At 33.0% G+C, this 21,105-nt stretch overlaps 1 protein-coding gene and 1 long non-coding RNA gene across 11 annotated transcripts in view; one reads left to right on the top strand and one right to left on the bottom strand.

Annotated features, from left to right (window-relative positions):
* PCDH9 (protocadherin 9) overlaps nucleotides 1–21,105 on the top strand; it is a 917,210-nt gene that overhangs the window by 234,910 nt on the left and 661,195 nt on the right. The gene's annotated exons all lie outside the window — the stretch shown is intronic.
* On the bottom strand, nucleotides 11,063–19,237 carry LOC107967924 (uncharacterized). The gene is made up of 2 exons (XR_001708753.3): nucleotides 18,964–19,237; nucleotides 11,063–11,228 (listed from the first exon to the last, which is right to left on the bottom strand). It is a non-coding gene; the product is annotated as an uncharacterized LOC107967924 (long non-coding RNA).

Raw genomic sequence — 21,105 nt, 5'->3', positions numbered from 1 at the left:
TATAATGTTGATGCTATTTCCTTTCTTAAAACACTCTCACACTAGCAATGCTTATTAAAATTCTTCACATATTAAATTACTTATTCTTTAACAATTAAATTTATTTAGTTTAAAAGTTGAAAGAATATAGTAGAATCTTTTTTCAAATATCTCTTTCTTAGTGAGGCCTATCTCATCCACCCTAATTAAAACTATAATCACTCATTCCCAGCATGAAGAACTCAGAATCCCAACTATCCTGTACTTTTTCTTTTTTTTTAAACACTAATGTTCTAACATGTCATTTAACATATTTATTACTGTGTATTGAATATTATTTGCCTGTACTCACTAGAATACAAGCTTCACAAGGGCAGAGAGTGGTGACTATTCACCAATGTACTCCAACTACCTGGAAAAATAGTAACATTCAATAAAATGTCCAGCTGGTAAGATATTCTCTTAATGAAACCTCTTCTGAGAGCCCAAACTTCAGTTTACACAGCACTTTCCTTGTGCCTCTCAGATAAGACAGAACATTTTCCTTTATTGTATCTTCCCATTAAATATAAAGCTCTGCAAGACTAGACAGTGTTGTTCACATATTTGTATCTTCTGGAGAGTTTAGCCCATCAGCCGAGTTAATTGCAAATAATTACTGAAAAAAAATAAATGAAGTTAATACAATAACACATAGTATACAGTGAAAATAATCTGTATCGTTTTTCAAATATTGTGACCCAGTTGGGTCTAAGTAAATTATTGTTTTCTTCATTTAGGTTCTTTTAGTTTGAATTCAGTATATGAGAGGATTTTTAGACAGCAGTAATGCAGATGATATGTTCTCTCTCTGAACTGCTCGAGTATATTTGATATACAGAATTTTTCAATCTTTTTATAGAGTGAGATTGAGGTTTGCCTGAAAGAAGAAAAGCTCAAGAAGCAGTAGTCTTTGCTACAGGAAGACACACTATAACAGATGTTCTTTTCTTTTTTTATAGTCACAGAAAACCATCTTAACTTTGTGAAATTAAAGGGTAGAACTGACACAAACATGGAATAATTCTAACTTCCTAACCCAACCTCAAAACTTAGGGTTTGAAAATTGGTTACAGCTGTTCCTTTCTGTTTCTTAGGGTTTTGTTGTTGTTACTGTTGTTTTTTTTCCCTTAGTGGTGGACACTTTTATGCACCAGCACTCAAGCAGAGTCTCTCACTGCAGGTGCATTTACCATTTGGGGACCGTGCTGCCCTTGTTTTGTTAGCCTCAGCATTTTCAAAAACCTCACTTCGCCCGTGGTGCTTGTGAATATATCACTGTCCACCTCTTTTGCCTTTTGTATTTACCGTGTCTTATGCTTCAGCGTTTCCGATGCCCTTGAGAAGCCATAACCATGCTTTACATTTGAAAGAGTGCCAGCTCATTTAATCAGGCTGAGTTTGAGAGGCATGGATGAATTTATTCTATCTAACATTTAATAAAAATAATTTAAAAATGTGACTTATGCCATGACATGCTTAGCATTACCCTTCCGGGTTTAAATTTGAGAGCTGTCAGCGCCCTCCGTGGTCTGGAAACTGACATGTTATCAATCAAGCGCGTGGGTGACAAGGCCGCTGATGTCCTCCCAAGGCTCTTGTTTAATAATTAATTTTTCATTGCAGGCATGTTCAGTAAATGGATTACAAAACTTAAGCCCGTTTAAAAGGTTTTAGAAATTCATTATTAGTTTTAAAAGATGAATGCACAAATTAACTATCCATGATAGATGAGGCATACCAAATATAGCCAGGTCCTATGTGGTTTTGGCTTATATTTATATATAGCGTAGAGTAGGGTAAAAAGTCAGTACAGTTTTATAGAGAATGTCACTGAAGCACCGAGGAAGTGGTTCTTTCAAAGGAGACTCAAAAAAGGAGATCAGATGACAAAATTGTGCTTTGAACATTTTCATCTTTTCTGTTGCTCTCAGAAGTCCCCAGCCATCTAGCCTCTGGACAGGCTCAGCTCTATTTCTGGAGTCAGTACCTCAGCTTGTTTTTACCACAGAATAATATTATGATTTAGAATGAAAGAATTCTTATCAGTTATCACATCTTAATTTCCTTAATTCAACGTCAGTGCCAGTTTTTAAGCTGTTATCTTTCAGCTCCAAACCCACCAGCTTTGTGATTCCCGGGCTAGTCTCAGCGCTCTGCATATCCGCTTTGCCATCTGGTTTCTTATTAAGTTTGGCCAGTAGGGCACGCTAGAGGGAGACCGAATGGCGGGGTGAGGGGAGCTACTGCGTCCGGCTTTGCAGGCCGTTCCTTTCAGGGTTGCCGCAGCAATGGCACTTCATCCTGGCAGCAGCCATTTGCTGGTTGCAGTGCCAGTTTCTTGGTTTCTTTTTTGCATTCCTGGAATCAGTTTCATCACTCTCTCTTGGAGTTACCAAGAGTCGCCAGTCAGTTTCCTCTCCGTAGAAGGCTGAGTGCCAATTCCATAGGGCTCTGTGCCAGACTTTTAGTTTCTGATAACTCCGAAATCCTTCCTTCTGTTTCCTAAGCTATACAGGTATTCTAGTTTTTCTCGCAATTTTTCATTACTTGGCTACATCAGTGTCCTTTTTCTTTCTTTCTTTTTCTCACTTTTTATTTGTACCTTTAGTCCTCCAACAATTAACAATTCCCCATGTTAAATTCTCTCTGTTTAAACAACTAACGGGCTCTCTGTATTCCAACTAGATCTCGGCTGATGCAAATGCCGTAGACAATCAATCGATCAATCAATCAATCAGCAAATCCAATTTCCCTCTAGCCACTAAAGGGACTTAATATAATTGAATGATTATAGAATTCTGATCCCATTTATCTCAAGCCATTGAAAATATTTTTCATGTGATTATAAGATACGTAATTTAAAAAAATGATTTTCTAAATCAGGATTCTTACCAGATTATTTCACAGCTTATTCACTCATTGATTGCTTTCCTCCCACCCTTGTTAGCTTTTGTATGCCTGTCCTGCATTTTAAACCAAGGTGTGAGGAGGATGAAGTAAATAGTAAATGGTATGATAGTGGCCAAAACTTTGAATCTTTTTCCCTATTCATCATCTTTGTGCAAGTTGGTAGGGAGGTCCACTAATTCAGCCTCCCCATTCCCTGTCCCTTCAAAGTAAATCAGAAGCTTCAGGTAAAAAGCAGAGAAGCTACCCAAGTTCTTTTCATTTATTTTATCATCATACTAATAATTTTGCTTTCTGAAATGATTACTCTTACAAGCAGCAAATATATTTTTTAGGAAGTTAGAATTATTGATGTCACGTTTTCATATTCAGTATCCCAAGTAAATATCAGGTAAATTCAGGAAAATAAATACAACCATTTTCTTGGTTAATTGTTTTTAAATTTAATATATGTTCATTTATTCTTTTAAATATATATTTCATAAATGGTGACTATGTATTCCATGACATAAAAACTAAGTATTTTTAGTGGGAAATTCTTTGTGGAATCACTGAAATGATAACTAGTGTTAGCAATACTTCTGTTTCATGAGACGAGTCACTTCATGAAGATTGCAAATTATTTTTTGTCCCCTCTAGAGTTCATTTCATGGGAAATTTAAATTTTATTGTCTTAACTTTAATGTTAAACATTTCCTTCACATATGGTATGGCCAGACATGTTTTCTTCTTTGCTGCTATTTTACATTTTAGATGTAGTCCATTCAGGATCTTTTTTTTTTTTTTTTTTAGGAGTCAGAGCTTGAAGTGATGCAACACTTTCACTCTTTATCTCTGATTTACATGCTAATAAAGACAACTGATAGACAATAATATGATATACTTTGGCCCTAGAAGATCCTTAATGAGGAAATTCTGTGGCCTGTTTTCTCTTCTGTGCTATTTTTTGTCTTCTAAGGCAGGCATTTTTATCAGTTCAGTTTGTTGGTGTGACTAGTTCAAACTTGTTCAGGGCTTTATGTCTGAAATAAGTAATCAGCCCATATATATATACACGTATATATATATATATATATACGTGTATATATATATATATATACACGTATATATATATACGTATATATATATATACGTGTATATATATATATATATATAACCAACCATTATAATTATCTAAGAATGTCAGGGAGTTGTGAAGTGGAAACAAATTAAAGAGTTGCAAAATTAAAAGAGCTCGTCTTCCAACAGAAGTGTGCTGACTTATATTAAAGAATAAATGAATTAAAGTCACCAAAGAGGAACAGGAGGTAAAAAGAAGACCACTGTTTAGATGGAGTCAGGCTGGTGCACTGCCAAGGAAAGCAAACAGGATTTCTGAAGGCTTGGTATGAATTTCAGCTTGCATCGTTCCTCTGGAGGGGGTGATTTCCCCAATATCATGTTAGATCCATAGCTTGTTCTTGACAGAGTGGCAGTACCTTTCCTCCACTGCACTCTCACCACTAGCATAGATGTAAAACACAGTAAGTACTCAGAAACTACTTGAAGAGAGCACTTACCAGTAGAGATGATCGAAACATTTGTTTTTCTAAGGGAATATTTTTGCCTTTCTTCTTCCAGAATCCTCTGGTTATAATCTGCTCACTGCTAGGTCACCAGTCATAAAACATTATGTTGAGGTTACTGGTCATTATCCTAATGTATTTATCAAAAAATCTGGAGTATATGAAACTGCCTTTCATTGTAACATTAGACAAAAACATTTATTCTATCAAATACAGACTTAAAACTGCCACCAAATTGGAAGAATATGATCTTAAATTTAAAAAAAACCCATATACTTAAACACAATAATCTATCTTTATCTACCTTCCTAAACGTTAATGCATGAGACTTCTCTTAATATCATGAATATGCACTATGATTTTTATGTTACCTCTTTTTCTTGTTTCCATTTATATTTATGCTAGTGAAATTTATTAGTATCCTTCATTGAAACACTATTATTTTCCATGGAGGAAAATATTTTATTTCCTTTATGAAAAGGGTGCTTTACTTCTGAAATACAGAATTCATTTTGTTTCGGATTCTGTTTGTTTGTTTTCACATCAACTTCATTCTAAATGTTCATTCAAAATTATTTTTCAGACTTGAGTTCAGGTGAAAATGTTAATGGAATTAAAAAGTAGTTAGTCAAATGAAATTGCAATATATAAGTCAAATTTGAAGAAAACTGAATTAATAAAGGATTCTAAGTTTATAAAGAAATCAAAATTATGCTTTCAAAAATATTATGTAACCGGAGAAAGTAATTTTATTTTGAGATCTCTCATGATTCTTTAATATATATTTTTTCTTATTAGTATGCAACCTTTTGGTAACATATATAGGAGACAGTTAATTTTGGTAAGACTACATAATTCATACATTCTTCGTCTTGACATACATGATCAAATACTTTATAACGTCCACTAGCCTTGCTCTTGTCCACTGCAATGGAAAAAAAATGTGTCTCATCTACTCTTCTCCATTTATAGTTTTTAGATAGTAATGGATTGATCTTACAAAATTGGGTTTACACCTGCTGATGTCTTGGAGCTCCCTCTTAATTCTGTCATATATAGAGATAAGTTATGGACTGTTGACAGATTCAGGACACTGTATCACAGAAAAATAACAAGAAAATATATTACCAACTCTGGTCCAGATGAGATGTGTAACTGGCAAGTTGGAGTCAAGGACGTATTTTTTTCTAAAAACCCGCTAATATTAAAAATATATTCAGATGAGCCTTCTGGAAAAGAAAATTAACATTAAACAATAATAAGGAAACCAAACTTGATAGAGAGATAATGCCCAGGTCCCATTTTCATGGATATTTTATGTAATAAGTGTATTGTTGACTAGAAAAAGTTATCTGTTATAAACAACATGGAGCATTTTTGTCAAAGTTTGGATAAGTAGGAGTTGGAAGATGGAAATATATTGATTATCTGCTGGATGATGATTACATCAAATTAAGTAAACATAAATATTATTATTACTAGAAATTCAGTGTGGAAACATCTACTTTACCCTCTTCAGAGATGTGAATTTTTGAAGTGAGAAATTGCTATCAATTGTGCTTGTCACTGAATTTTATATATATATATATTTATGTATATATGTTTTTATATATATGTGTTTATATGTATATATTTGTTTTATATATGTGTATATATGTTTTTATATATAAAAGAATATACATATTCTGTATATATGAGTATATACAAGAATATGATATACTAATGATATATTCTTTTACATATAAAAAAGAATATGATATATTAAGCAAATGTAAGAACCTAACCTATATGTATATGTATATGTATCTTCTTACATTTGCTTAATATATTCTTTTAGAATATGAAAAATGTTATATTCTTTTGAGCAAAGGAAAGAGAGAGAGATGATGAACTGTATTAACAAGTACTGTCACTCAAGTTTTCACCAATCCAGGCATAGCTAATGCTTGGAGTTTGTTGCTTATAATTGTTTAAAATATTCCAAGTTGTAGAACTTTATTCTGTTTAGCACTCAAGATATAAAGACATGCAAGATGATTATTTAGGCTTCATCCAGTTTAGCCTTTAGATTAATGGGGTCATTCACTGGACTATTATTAAAATTTGCTAAGGCTTTAAAAATTTTGCAGATAATTACAGAAAAACAAAACGAAGAAACCCAAAACATTTTTTCTTCCATCTTAAATATCTTTGTTAGTTACAAAGAGTTAATGATACATTTATTATACTGCTATGCACTGAAAATTTTATTATCAGTCTTTGAAATGTGCTGTTACAGAGTGCTTATTTGTTTCTTCTAAGAAAATGGCCTAGGCACTTAGCAGAATAGTAATTCTTAATTGTTCTACAGTGCAGGTAAAAATGCTGTTAGTGTGAGGAAATATACCTTTTTGTTCAATTTTTTATGTTCCCATTTTGCTAATACCTCACCCTGTTCTTTAATATTCTCTGAGAGTCTGAGGAAGTGGCTGCTATACCAAGTGCATATTCAATTAGACATTCTGTCACATAAAGTGAGAATGTAAATTTTAACAATAATTTAGATATCTAAAATAATTCACAAGTACACAGGATCGTTAGTTCATTATTCATGAATAAAGTGATTTAGAGCTGAAGCTGAGATGAAAGTCTTCCTGGTAAAGAGGTTGAGTGAAAAAAAGACTTGGGATCATGGAGTAATTTCATAAAGTGCTATTTCTACAATCAGGAAGTGACATTCATTACTAGATAAAATTAGTTGAGGAATACATTTATTCTGTTTCTCAAATAATTGTATTTGTATGAGCATAGGAAGCAAATCATTGGAAAGATGAAATTAAATTTTAGTACATTTAATGGCTACAATCTCTGTGTGAAGGAACTTTTCTATTCCTAATAGTGATGTGACTTTCTAACTTCATAAGGTCATTTGGGATTTTGGTGGGCCAGATGTGGAAAATATTTCTAGCTAATTTAATGAGTGATAACCATAAACTTATCTAGAAAATGACTTTTAAAATATTCCACATCCCAGCTACTCCACATTATATTAATTGAAATCACAATGAATTCATGATTTGTAACATATATAATATTTATTCCAATACTTATTCACCATGATTGGGAATGGAGTGTAAATCTTTAATTCCTGCCCCCAAAATCCCTTCTCTTAGACTCACCTATTCTGTTAGTAGTCCCAGTTGTCACTTAGTGCATATGTTGTGCTCCAAACAAGTTTGCTGCATGTGAGTATCTCTAACATGAATATCTCTAATATGAAATTTCTAACATGTGAAAGAAATTACATCTCCTTCATGTGTTAGCAACTTTGCACATCGTCTGGTTGTCTTCATTGGCTTTCCATAGTCTTCTGTAATCGCAATCAGTAATAACGCTCTGGATAAAGAGTAGCAAGACCTCTTAGTTTCACATCACCATTGCACTACCTATGAATTCAGAAGCTGTGAACAAGTCATCTAATAGTTCTAGACGTTCATTTCTTCATCAATAAAAATAAATAAGAATAGATGACTGTCCCTATTGAATCAAACTCTGAAATTCTAATTTCCACTAATTATTTCCTCATTCTTTCATTTGTATTATTTCCAGGTTCCTTTATTTACATTCCGTCTGGGAAATACTTTGTGTGTTCCACTTTCTAAACTATCTAAGCAATCACAACCTTATATAGCAATACTCTCCAATAATGAAAATTCAATAAATATCCCAAAGTCTGTGTCATCCTTTCTGCTATGGAATGTAACACGTTGTCCAACTTCTCTTAGAATGTAAAATTCACAAACATGCTATTTTGTGCTTAGTGAGGATAAATAGCATAAGGAGCTGTTGTTTCCATTTTCCTTAGAGTTCTGAGAGTAGAAAAGGAAGGGAAACTGGCAAACATGCCAAAAGTGATATTTTGTTATGTAAACATCAGACTACATGTTAAAAGATTACCTGTAAAATACAAGGTTTAATTTTTCATATTGCAATCCTGAACAAATTTCTATGGCCTCAATTAACTAAGAAATATTTCCCAGTCAACTTTCATTTCTTAGGAAGTAAAGACTTTACTTGGGTTTTAGAAATAAAAGTTCCCAAGGTGCAAGGATCTCTTGAGCCCAGGAGTTTGGGAACAGCCTGGACAATATAGTCAGGCCCTGTCTCTACAATAAGTAAATAAATATTAGCTGACCATAGTGCCACACACTTTAGTTCCATCTACCAGGGAAGCTGAGGCAGGAGGATCACTTGAGCCCAAGAACTTATTGAGCCCAATAAGCTATAATTCTAGCACTGCACTCCAGCCTGGGAAACAGACAAAGACCCAGTCTCAAAAAATAAAAACAAAAAATAAACTAAATTATTAAAATTTCCACTTAAAATATTATTTTGAATAGTTATTTATGGTGTCAAGGAGAACATTCTGAATCCATTTGACATTTTCAGATAAGACATTTATATGAAGTTAAGAGCCATTTCCCTTGCTTCAAACCATAAGAATATCTCCCAGCCTATTCATCTGGTAATTATTATTTAAAATAAAATTACAAAAAAAATTGGAATATCTTTTCTAATCATGAAGCTGTACCATCACAGTTTTGCAATTATGTAATTCTTCATAATATAGAGTCTACCTAACAATGACTTAGTTGATTAAAAAAATGAGGTGCGTATCAGCTAGCTCTTCATTTCATTTTATAAATTTATTAATATAATGCATATTACATTACGTAGGTTGTTGAATGTGGCAATTCACTCAAAAAGTGCAAAACAAGGTCAAACTGGAATGCAGATGAGGTCATAAACTTTTAAAATAGTCAATAACACAATTAATGTATCAACAGCATGTGCTATTAAGCAGTAATGTAATGATGCCACTGATCACACCAGGGTCCTCTGAGTGTTTATAAACAGGCAAGGAAGCTGGGCTCTACGGACATTTCACATGGATGCTGAAGAAAAATAGCAGTGTTTATTTAGCCTTGAAATTGTTAAAATAACTCTATTTTGAATGCTTCCAAGAAGCTCAAAATATACATATTACAAAGCATATATTGAATAAATAAAATGGAAACATCCAAAATCTAAATCAGAGCCAATTTTATTTACTTTTAAATTATAAGAACATACACATTCATTGTAATAAATTTAAGTAAAACTAACATTTGAAAATTAAAAATAAAATCTCTGCCCTCTCAAATGCCATTTTTGCAAGTAGTCTCAATTAACAGTTTAGTTTGAATTATTTCCTCAATTTTTCTATCTGTGATATAGGTAATATATCATAAACATCATCTGGAATATGTATGATATATGCCTATTTATTATGTATACATAGATACTATAATAATGGAACCACACTATATCTATTCTCTGTGGTTCATTTTTCCATTTTATTCAGTTGTATGTTTGTTTTCATTTTATTTTAAACACTTTAAAAATTATTGAAAATGAAACAATCATCTTGTGTAGCAGTATATAGGTTAATATACAGTGGGATTGAAAATATCTTCCTATCTATTTTTAAACATCTCAAATCATCATGGTTTTAGTACCCTAAAATCTGTTGGAAAATCATTATTGAAAGTCTGCTATAGAAGTATTAATAAGATGTTTAGCTAATTATATTCCTAAATAAAACAAGTAGCTATATCTATGTCATTCTTCTCCTCTTCAATTGTGTAAATGAACTATCTAGTATTTGGACTTTGCTTATTTCTAATACCACAGTTTAAAGGTAACTTCAAGTTATACTGAATTCCATATCCCAGTGAAAAACAGATTATTCAGTTGCATTTGTTTTATCATGATCATTAATTCATAAGGGTGCCAAGAAGATGCAGGAAATGCTTCAGTTTCTACTTTGGGTGATGTGATGAAGAGACTTTATGATATGGTTTGCCTGTGTCCCCACCCAAATCTCATCTTGAATTGTAGTTCTCATTATCCCCACTGTCATGGGAGGGACATGGTGGGAGGTAATTAAATCATGAAGCCAGTTACTCCCATGCTGTTCTTGTGATAGTGAGTGAAATCTCATGAGATCTGATGGTTTTATAAGGGTCTTTTCCTCCTTTGATCAGCACTTTTCCTTCCTGCTGCCATGTGAAGAAGACATGTTTGCTTCCCCTTCCACCATGATTATAAGTTTCCTGAGGCCTCCCCAGCCATGCAGAACTAAGAGTCATTTAACCTTTTTTAAAATTAATTACCCAGTCTCTGGCAGCTCTTTATAGTAGCGTGAGAACAGACTAATACACCTCACCACTAAAAAATAGACAATGTATTCATTTATAAAGTTTAATGTCATATTCATGGCTAAGAGAATGGATATAATGACTACTGATTTGTGGCTAGGATTGACTGTCATTTTTCTGCACATTTTTTTCTCCAGATTGATTAAGGGTGTGCAGCGTTGCATTGAAATTGAAGAGCATAATCCACCCCAACTCCAACATGTAAACACACACACATACACAACTAAACATTTATTTTACTAATTTACATGCTTTTGTAGTTGAGAGAAGATTAGTTATCGTTAGTCAGTCACCCTGCAGTTATTATTACAGATTGAACAGTACAGCAGCTGAGCATGATTCACTGAATAAGTAAATTTTATACCAGTCATGCAAATGAGCTATGCTGATGCCTGGCAGAAACCAAAATACAATTATAGCCCATAAACTTTGATACAGTCCATAGCTGAAGAAAAAGACAATTCCAAACTTGTTACCATCTGAAATTTCAAATAACCTTTAAGAGAAAAAAAGAACATGTGTAAGCATTTAACTGTATATACAATGTACTATACTAGGAATAGTTACTTATTCATGGGTCAAATTATTGAAACAATTTAAATATGTAACATAATCATAACTGCTTAAGTTTGAATAAATTTTAAATTAATATTTTAATAATAATGTAGCTTACAGGCTACACATGCCCAAAGGTACTTTCCTATTCATTCAACAAAGACAGGATTTATTGCCAGGGATTGATCTTGGCACTGTAGTAAAGAAGACAGAAAGAATATATATTCTTGTCAAGGTTGAGCATAAAAGAATTTTATCTTGCAATAGGAACCATGGAAAAGGTAAATATTGAGGAATAATAGTAGAGACTATAACAGACAATGATGGCTAGGCCAGTGAGGTACAATTTAATGGAGGATGAGAGCTGAATTGTGTTCCAAATGATCCAGGCAAGCAATAATTAGTAGAAGGAGTTTATTAGGCAGAAATAACAGCAAGTGCAAGTAACATAAGGCAAGGATTCCTATGGATTTTAGAAGAACTGGGAGACAGCCAATGCAATGGGAACAGGGAGATTGAGACGGGGGGTCCACACATATAAACAACGTTTTAAAATTGTCCTTAGAAAACCATATAGGAAATTATTAAAAACCCAGTGACCCCTAAAAACAGAAAGAAAATATACACATATCTCCTTTATAAATGTTTTTGTAAATTATTTTGCTAAAAGAGAAAATGATAGTCAAAGTCATTTAATGGAATCATGTTGATAGTAAATTTAAATTATAAATTATTCCCTTTGCAATTCATCATATGTAGATAGATTTTCTTTCTGTTATTTACTTTCTTGGGACTAACCAATGTGTAAGATTCCATTTTGGCATTAGAATCTTAAAAAATTTTTTTGCATTCATCAGATCCAAATATTTCCCTCTACCCTTTTAAAAATGAAGAAGCCAAAGACCAGATGGTTCCAGTGATTTGTCCTAGGTCAAAACAAGCTGTACCAGGGAAGGCTCTAGAAGTAACATCATCAGAGCACTCAGGCAGTATGTGTTTTTCTATTGCAACACATGCAAATCTGTTATGGAAACACTCAAGAGGTGGAAAAATGAAGTTGGTTTGGAAATGTAGACTATAGCTGTCTTAAAATCATCTGACAATTTACATCAGTACATAAATATCTGATTTAAGTAATTGTTAAAGAAACCCTTGTAGATGGCAAATGTTATTCCAGCCATTTTTAAAGAAATATATGGTGAGCAATTTCCCTGTTTTGTGTTACAGTAACTGGAATCTGACGTAGTAAAGAGGTTTCCTCCATCCTAGTCTAATATTTGATAAAGTTACAATTTCATTTACATCTGTTTTCATAAAATTGTGAATGTTATAATTAGGTGTGAATATTTATATAATATGAATAAAAGATATATAAATTGTAGCAGAATGTCTATAATTATGAGCATCTCTTTCTTGTATGTTTAGTTGTTATTTATTAGAATATAATACTCAGGATGAGAACTTTTACAAAGAGTAGCTTTTCAATATAATAAAATATTTTTCATTGGATTATCTCAGTGAAAATAAGGGTGAGTTTGTGACACTGGGGCCTGCCTGAGGGTGGAGGGTGGGAGAAGGGAGAGGAGCAAAAAACAAAAACAAAAACAAAAAACCAAAAAAAACGATTGGGTACTAGGCTTAGCACCTCCTCGGTCACAAAATAATCTGTATAACAAACCCCTGTGCAATGAGTTTACCTGTATAAGAAACCTACACATGTAGCCCTGAACCTAAAATAAAAGTTTTTTTTTTAAAAAGAGTGAGTTTATGAAGTAAAGTTTTATGATTTCTGTTGCCAGAGCACACACATACTTGTGTTTTAATTTGAGAATATTTTTAAAGCCATCTGCAGCATCTCCAGTAATTCTGAGAACATAATCAGTTCCCAATTACCTTCTCAAAAGGATAAAGTAAAGCAGTGAATAATCCAAAGACTATTTATATTTGGCTAATTACATTTCTGTTTTCTCCTTTTATTTTTTTTTCGCACACACTCACTTTTTCATGAATTGGAAATGAAAACTTTTTTTTCTTAGTGACCCAACTCTAATGGATAGTAAAGGGGAACAAAGCATTCTTTCATTGTAAGTAATCGGCAAATTTCATTCTACAAAGTGACTTTTTATTTTTTTTTATTTTTAAATGTCTTTATGTGCCAAATGCCTAATCTCATTTATTATTTTTATTCATTTTTCTTCTTTAACTTCTAGTTTGTGTTAAGTTCTGGGGTACATGTGCAGGACGTGCAGGTTTTTTTACATAGGTAAACGTCTGCCATGGTGATTTGCTGCACAGATCAACTTATCACTTAAGTATTAAGCTTAGTATCCATTAGCTATTCTTCTATTTGATTCCTAACTATGAGCTTCTACACTGAGTGGGACTCCCCTATAGGTGAACTGCCCCATTTCTCAGAACTTTTATAAACATTTTACTTGACAAACTTAAAGAAGCTTTGTCTTTTTCCATTAAGCTACATTTTTTCTCTAATAACATCTTCAAATTTAAAGGCCTAATGAAAATTTCACTCTTGAAGTCATAGAACATAGAGTAAATTTGAATGTAAGTCAAGACCAAGAATCAACATTATTATTTTGAAAAATACATTTATAAAATTATTCTGTTTGAAATTAAGAAACAAATGTTGCCAGCGAGATTGAAGAATCCAGGTGTTGTTTTCTCTTTTTCCAGAATTTCTGATTAAAGAATGTGGAGTCACTGTTTGTTTACAAGGTAGGGTTTCAGGGGAGTCGTACCCTGAACAAGTTAGTTTCGACAGAGGTGGCAGAAATTATCTAAGACATTTCTGAGAGGAAGACTTGGTAGATGAGATGAGTAGGTGGAGTGATCCTCATTCCAGGAGAACCCGGGGTAGGTAGGGCTTGAAGACAGTTTTCACATATTTAACAAATTAAACCACAGCAGAGAAAGCTATTTTTAGTCCTACCTTTATAACCAAATATTAGATTATAATGTAGCTCTTATATTCAAATACTTGCCTATGCCTACATTTACATACTTGGTGTAATTATGACTTTTTAGTGTTTCTTGGAAGTGCATTCTATAGGCAAACATATATTTTATAGTAGCTGATATAAGGGATTGGTTATTGTATCAGGCCATTTATGCATTGCTATAAAGAAATGCCTGAGACTGGGTAATTTATAAAGAAAAAAGGTTTAACTGGCTTGAGCACTCACTGCAGGCTGTACAAGCATGGGGCTGACATCGCTCGGTTTCTAGGGAGACCTCAGATAACTTTTACTCACGGTGGAAGGCGAAGCCGGAGCAGGCACTTCACATAGTGAAAGCAGGAGCAAGAGAGAGAGAGTGAGTGGGGCAGGGGTGCCACATGCCTTTAAAGGAGCAGATCTCAGGAGAACTCACTATCATGAAGACAGCATCAAGCCATGAGGGATCCGCCCCCATGATCCAAACACCTCTCACTAGACCCTACCTCCAGCATTGGTGATTACAATTCAACATGAGATTTGGGCGGGGGACCGATATCCAAACAATATCAATTATTTAATTTTATATTTGTGTTACTGGTAAATAAGTTACTCTTAAAGTAATTTTCTGTTATAAATTTTACCTATGTGATAAATTTTAGGGATACGTTAATTTTCAACTTTGCTCTTCAGTATTTAATAATATTTTATGTATTTAATAACATTTTTAATAAGCATTATTTTAAGTATTTAACAATGTTTGCAAATGACATTGTGAGAAATCAGGAAAGTGTATAAACATAGGTTGCATCCAATAAGTAAAGAGTTTTACTTTATAGGATAGCAAGAATTTAAATAATTAGTTAATCAAATACTTTTTTTTCTTTTTGCTGGAAATTGTATAATTAATAGGATCTAATAAGATGTAATAATTCAATAAGTTTAAATTGAATCAAATTTCAGATAAGTAATTATAGTAAATAATGAAGGAAAACTAAATCCTGCTCAAGTACTTTTTTTTAGTATAAATGAATTACCTTTTACTTTTTTTTCCTTTTTTTTTTTTTTGAGAGGGAGTCTCGCTCTGTCACCCAGGCTGGAGTGCAGTGGCACGATCTCGGCTCACTGCAACCTCCGCCTCCCGGGTTCACGCCATTCTCCTGCCTCAGCCTCCTGAGTAGCTGGGACTACAGCCGCCTGCCACCACGCCCGGCTAACTTTTTGTATTTTTAGTAGAGACGGAGTTTCACCGTGTTAGCCACGATGGTCTTGATCTCCGCACCTCGTGATCCGCCCGCCTCGGCCTTCCGAAGTGCTGGGATTACAGGCGTGAGCCACCGCGACCGGCCTACCTTTTACTATTTTATGCTTAGTCTTATTTTATATTCTGTAAAGGTCTTTATGGGCAGTATATATTCTATTTATTTGTGTATTCTGTTAATAGCTATAACATGTAGAATATAGTACACGTTTAAAATAGATTTTATGGAAAAACACATGGCGCTTACTTTAATAAGCATTGCACAAAGGCTGACTATGATAAAATGAATATAGCTTATAAAACAGCTTGGAATCAGCATGCATGTTTTTATGTATTTTTTGTTTACTTCATTGTAGATTTATACAAACGTTCACACTAATGGTCTTTACTACTTAAAAGGTTTAGCTAGGATATTTGTTTATTTGACAAATATTTATAAGCTCCTACTGGGTGCCAAGTACTAAGCAAGGAGTAGGATATAAAATAGTAAAAAAAAAAAAAAAAACAAAGAAAAAAACAGGAATAAAAATTTTTATGAATCCTAAAAATTAGCAATTGATAGAATTTTAAATAAGTGAGCATGCAAAGGAAGATATGATTATAAATTGTGATAATAATTTGTAATGGAAATGATTATAAATTTGTGATAATAAATTGTAATGGAAAAATAAAAACATATGAGAAAGGGTAAAGGGACCAATTTTATATCAAATCAAGAAGTATCTTATAGGAAGTAATATTCAAATTGTGATCTGAAGGATAGATAAAAATTTCTAGAACACAGGGCAGAGATTAAATTGGTTAGAAATTATAGAAATTGGCCAAGATAATAAATCTTTATCTGATTTGAGATGAAAAACCATTTTAGGTAGAGGAGTGCATAATCCCATTATACTTTTACAAGATTACCTTGTCTGTCTTGTGGGAAATGGACTTAGACTTGGATGGAATCATTTGTGTGTGTGTGTGTGTGTGTGTGTGATGAAGATCATCTCTGGATGGATTGAATGGGGGTGGTGTGGGAGATAGAGGCATTAAGAATGTCCCCCAGTTTGGGAACATGAGTAAATGAAAACCAGTTTTGCCTTCATTGAGATCAAGAAGTGAAATAAGGAACAAGTTGATGGAAGGATCAGAAGTGATAGATAGATAGATAGATAGATAGATAGATAGATAGATAGATAGATAGATAGATAGATATGGATAATTTAAGTTAGTGTCATTGCTACATAAATAGTATTTGAAACAATGGGAATAAAATATATCACCTTGAGAACAGAAAAGTATTGAGTGCTGAGCTATGAGAAATTTCATCAGTCAGTAGTTAAATAGAGAATTAGATAGGAAAGAAAGAAAAAGGTGGAGGGATAGGAGAAGGTAAATAGCAGATGGTGGAGTGGGCAAAGCTAGAGAGAAAAAAGAGGGATAGGCAAGAGACAAAAAAGAAGGAGAGAGATTCAAGTACAACATAGTCAAATCATGTAAAATGAGCACAGAAAAGTGTTTGTGATTTGACAGACACAGAGGTTATTGGTGGTCTTAGAAATGTAGTGTTTGGAGTTGTAAGGGGGGGATATGATCAGAATAGGTGGCTGTTTCAAGAATTTTGGACATGAGTGAGAGAAGAGAAAGTAGAGATCTTGAAGGAGATGTGGATTTGGCTGTTTTATCTTAAAATGAGAGTCACTATAGAATATTTGTATGTTGTTGTAATATTCTATTAGAGAAGAATGCTGAAGATTCAGGAGAAAGAAGCCTTTGAGAAAACATAAGGTGGAACGAAGGGAATGGGCACTAGAACACAGAGAGTCATATGAATTTTTAATAGGAAGAGAGATATCTTCACTGTTTATAATGAATAAGATAATAGAAACAATAGATTCAGAACCATGTAGATTTACAGACTTTGGATAAAATATGAAGGAGTTTCAAATGTCTTTTATTTTCTCAATGAAATGTGATGCAAGGTTTCATTGGAATTTATACAAGGGCATTCAGTTACCAAAGTAATGGAAAAACATAATTATGAGAAAGTTTGTCTAGGCTCCATCTTTGCATGCATTCCAGGTCGATAACCCTCAAAGAAGTGAAAACTCCAAGGTTTTTGTTTCGTTTTTGTCTTGGATTTCACCTCTTTGCTCTGATACTGATATTTTTTCTGAACTCAACACTTATAACTTGGCGAAACAAAACAAAACATCATGTCTTTCTTTGCTACCCAAATATGGATATTCAACATTAGAATAAAAGATAATTTTGTGTTGTTCCTTATAAATAAAATGTATATTCTTCATAAATACAAATGTATATGATTTTTGGCCTTCATAACTTTATATAACAGTACATATATATCTATGTAACTGTATGTAAATGTATATATGATTTTTGGCCTTAATAACTTCATACATATGCATATATAAATATACATATATACAAACATTCATATATATATATATACACACACATATACATACATTTATGTACATATATATGAAGTTAAGGCCAAAAATCATATACATTTATATACAGTTACATATGTATATTTATGTATTCTTATGAAATGACATATTATACAATTATATATAATATATATATTCTTATAGAAGATAGTAGCATAAACTAAGAAAAGAAGCAATCCATATATAAATCCTTACATAAATCTCTGATCTATAATTCACATACTTCTACAAAAGAAGTCTGAATAATTATATTTTGTAGTCTATGTAGAAAAACTAAAATAGGAGCATATGTGAATGTCTCATAATAAATTTTACTTTTTAAACACATATATCTGCACAATAGGTACCTTTAAGAAACTTGTAAAATAGCACACTAAGGAATAGTATCTATTTTTCTTGCAGTCATGCAGAAATTGCAATTGCTTTTATTTTGCAGATGGATAATCCTAAGCAAGGAGAAAAATCAGTGTTTTTTTTTTTTTTCGTATTTGGTTTGCAGAGTTACTTTACCCTAAATACCTTACAAGATCTATCTGAAAATTATCATTTAAATTGGCTTCTGAATTTCAGCATCTGAACATAATTCTCCTATTTTCTTATGGTCAGTGACAGCAACAATAACAGCAACAACAACAAAACTCCCAACTAACAAAAATTAAAATGCAAGACAATAACAAACTATCAATAACCTGAAACTATACCTTGAAAACATCATTTCTGTTATCTGGTAAATTAATCTTTTATATGTCTAATTAAACAATTGAACATTTTAGTGTTTCTTTTCACTTACAAAAGGGCTTTAAAGTGTTTTAAGGGATACAACAGGTATGAAAAAATATTTAGCAAATTTTCACTTAACATTATTAACATCTGTCTGCATTATGTGCTTCCTCTAAATATTATATTTTTGCCTTTAAAATCGGCATTCCTTTAATTGCCTTGTAGCTATTTTCCATGCGAAATCTGGTGGGATAGAGCATTTCCAGTGAGGAGATCAGATTTTACCAGAAGCACCATTTCCCAGCACTCTTTTCTGGTAGAAGCTGGGTCCCTGGTGGAAATGATGCTGCTTTTAGGATGATCTGAAGTACTCTGGAGAGATACCTTCTGCTCAGTTACCATTCAAGCTGGAACCTGCTATGACAGTTGTCAACAGTGCCCTTTCTGATGTCGCCCAGTTGTGTTCCATTTAGAATAAGTACTTAAAGAGACACCTGCTAGGAAAGCCAGAATAGAGAAGCTGCATGATTCTGGCAAACGTATGTAGACAATAATATCCCTTTCCTACCTTGGGCAATAACTTAATAAAGCCTTTAAGACAACAGAATCTTAAGTAGTCATCCTTTTTGTTGTTGATGAGAAGGAGGGATATGGATACCAGCATCAAAACTTTCTTTGTGTGCCTACAGCTGTGATCTGGGCACTACCACGTTATCCTGCTGCTATGACTCTCCAGCCATATGCTGCCGTTTATAGTACAGCCTATGATTCAGGCTGCAATGCTTGTGAAATTGGCATAAAGGCTGTCATCACCGTACTCTAAACACCCTGCAAGCCAGATTTTTCTTCTTCCTATGAAAATTAGACGAGATCCCCCAAATGTCAAGCATATAGATGGTATATATTCTAAACATATAAAGGTGTACCATTCAAAAAGAGCAAAATATTATTTATTAATTATCACAGAGGGAGAAGTATAAAGATAATCTATTAACAGAATGAGAAATAAAATTATCCAACCCAAACCTATTAAAGGTCTCTGGTAAGTAAGGAAAAGCATTTAAAGATGACAGACTAAGTATTTGGATCACTGGGGTGCAGAGCAGTGGTCTGCTTTTCAACATTAGTGTTTAAATGGAAAACAAAAATCTAAAATTAGTTTCAAATTTCAGAAGCCTGATTTTATGATTTTATCTTTATCCTCAGGAATTATACAATGAAAAAATGATAATAAAGGTGGTCCTATGGATAAAAACAAAGGTAAAATAAACTCTCTGCACTTTCCCAAACATCAGATTTATCCTTATTTTTCTTATTTGATTACAGATAAAGTGTAATATCCTGGACTAGATACAGGTCATGCAAATGACAAATTACAGTTTGTATCTGTTTTTCCCATCTACCCTGACTTCCAGCTAAAGGCACTTGTTCTGATCCTAGCTCTACTTGCCTTGCCTAAGTATTGACTTCTGTTGTTCATATTGGTCTTGAGCCTTGTTGGGTTTATGGAATTGTTACTCCCAGTAAAATATTGTATGTATGGTAATAAGGCATGTGTCTTATGGAGGGTGATCTACAGTTATTTATGAAAAGTCATTTGAAACTCAAAGAGTTATTTTACTGGAAAAAATTCAGGTACTGAAAGATTCCATAGAGAAAATGAGTTTCACCCAAAGGGCTCAGATAATCCTCAAACCATACCTATATGAAAGTTGCCCAGTATAACTTTAAATACATCTCCAGTTTATGTGTTCTTTAGATTGACTACTTTACATAGACTACTACCATATCTTCTATACATTTCTCTTAATTACTTAAAATGAATAATCAATATTTTTCCTCCAATATTTAAAACTAAAATAAATAAATAACTGCATGCAACTGAAAAGTAATTTGCCAATGAGGGGATTTTAGAATTGAAGAATATCAGTTAGATGGATTGGATGAGACAGTAGGCAGCAGACACTTTGTGTATTTTTTTCCTCAAAGGACAGAGGGACCGTCTCCTGTCTTACTTTGTACATGCCCTATCTTTCAACAGAAATATTTTCTTGAAGGCCCTATTTTTCTCTACCAATTTCACCTTCTTATCCTTTCTTTAAAAACGTAGCAAAATTCACCTCTTATAGACTGTTTTCTGTGATTAACTGTATCTCACTGATTACTGAATTGCTCTTCCACAGGTTTATTTAGAAATGTATTACTTTCCACTCATTGTAAAGTTCCTCTTGGAGGGGGATGATATTATAGCACTTGGTGTATAAATATATTGCCTCTTACCATATTTTATGGCAAATATTTCTATTTCCTCTACTATACGGAGATCTTCCCAAGGTCAAGTACATTATTTTTGTATTTCTGGCACCTAGTTATCTGGTTCCTGGCACATAGTGGGCGCTTAATAAAGGTTTGCTGAATGAGAGCATT

The sequence above is a fragment of the Pan troglodytes genome, chromosome 14 (assembly GCF_028858775.2).
Source record: "Pan troglodytes isolate AG18354 chromosome 14, NHGRI_mPanTro3-v2.0_pri, whole genome shotgun sequence".
Taxonomy (NCBI): Eukaryota; Metazoa; Chordata; class Mammalia; order Primates; family Hominidae; genus Pan; species Pan troglodytes.
Note: the sequence above shows the minus strand (reverse complement) of the source record. Positions and strands in the feature narration are given on the sequence as shown.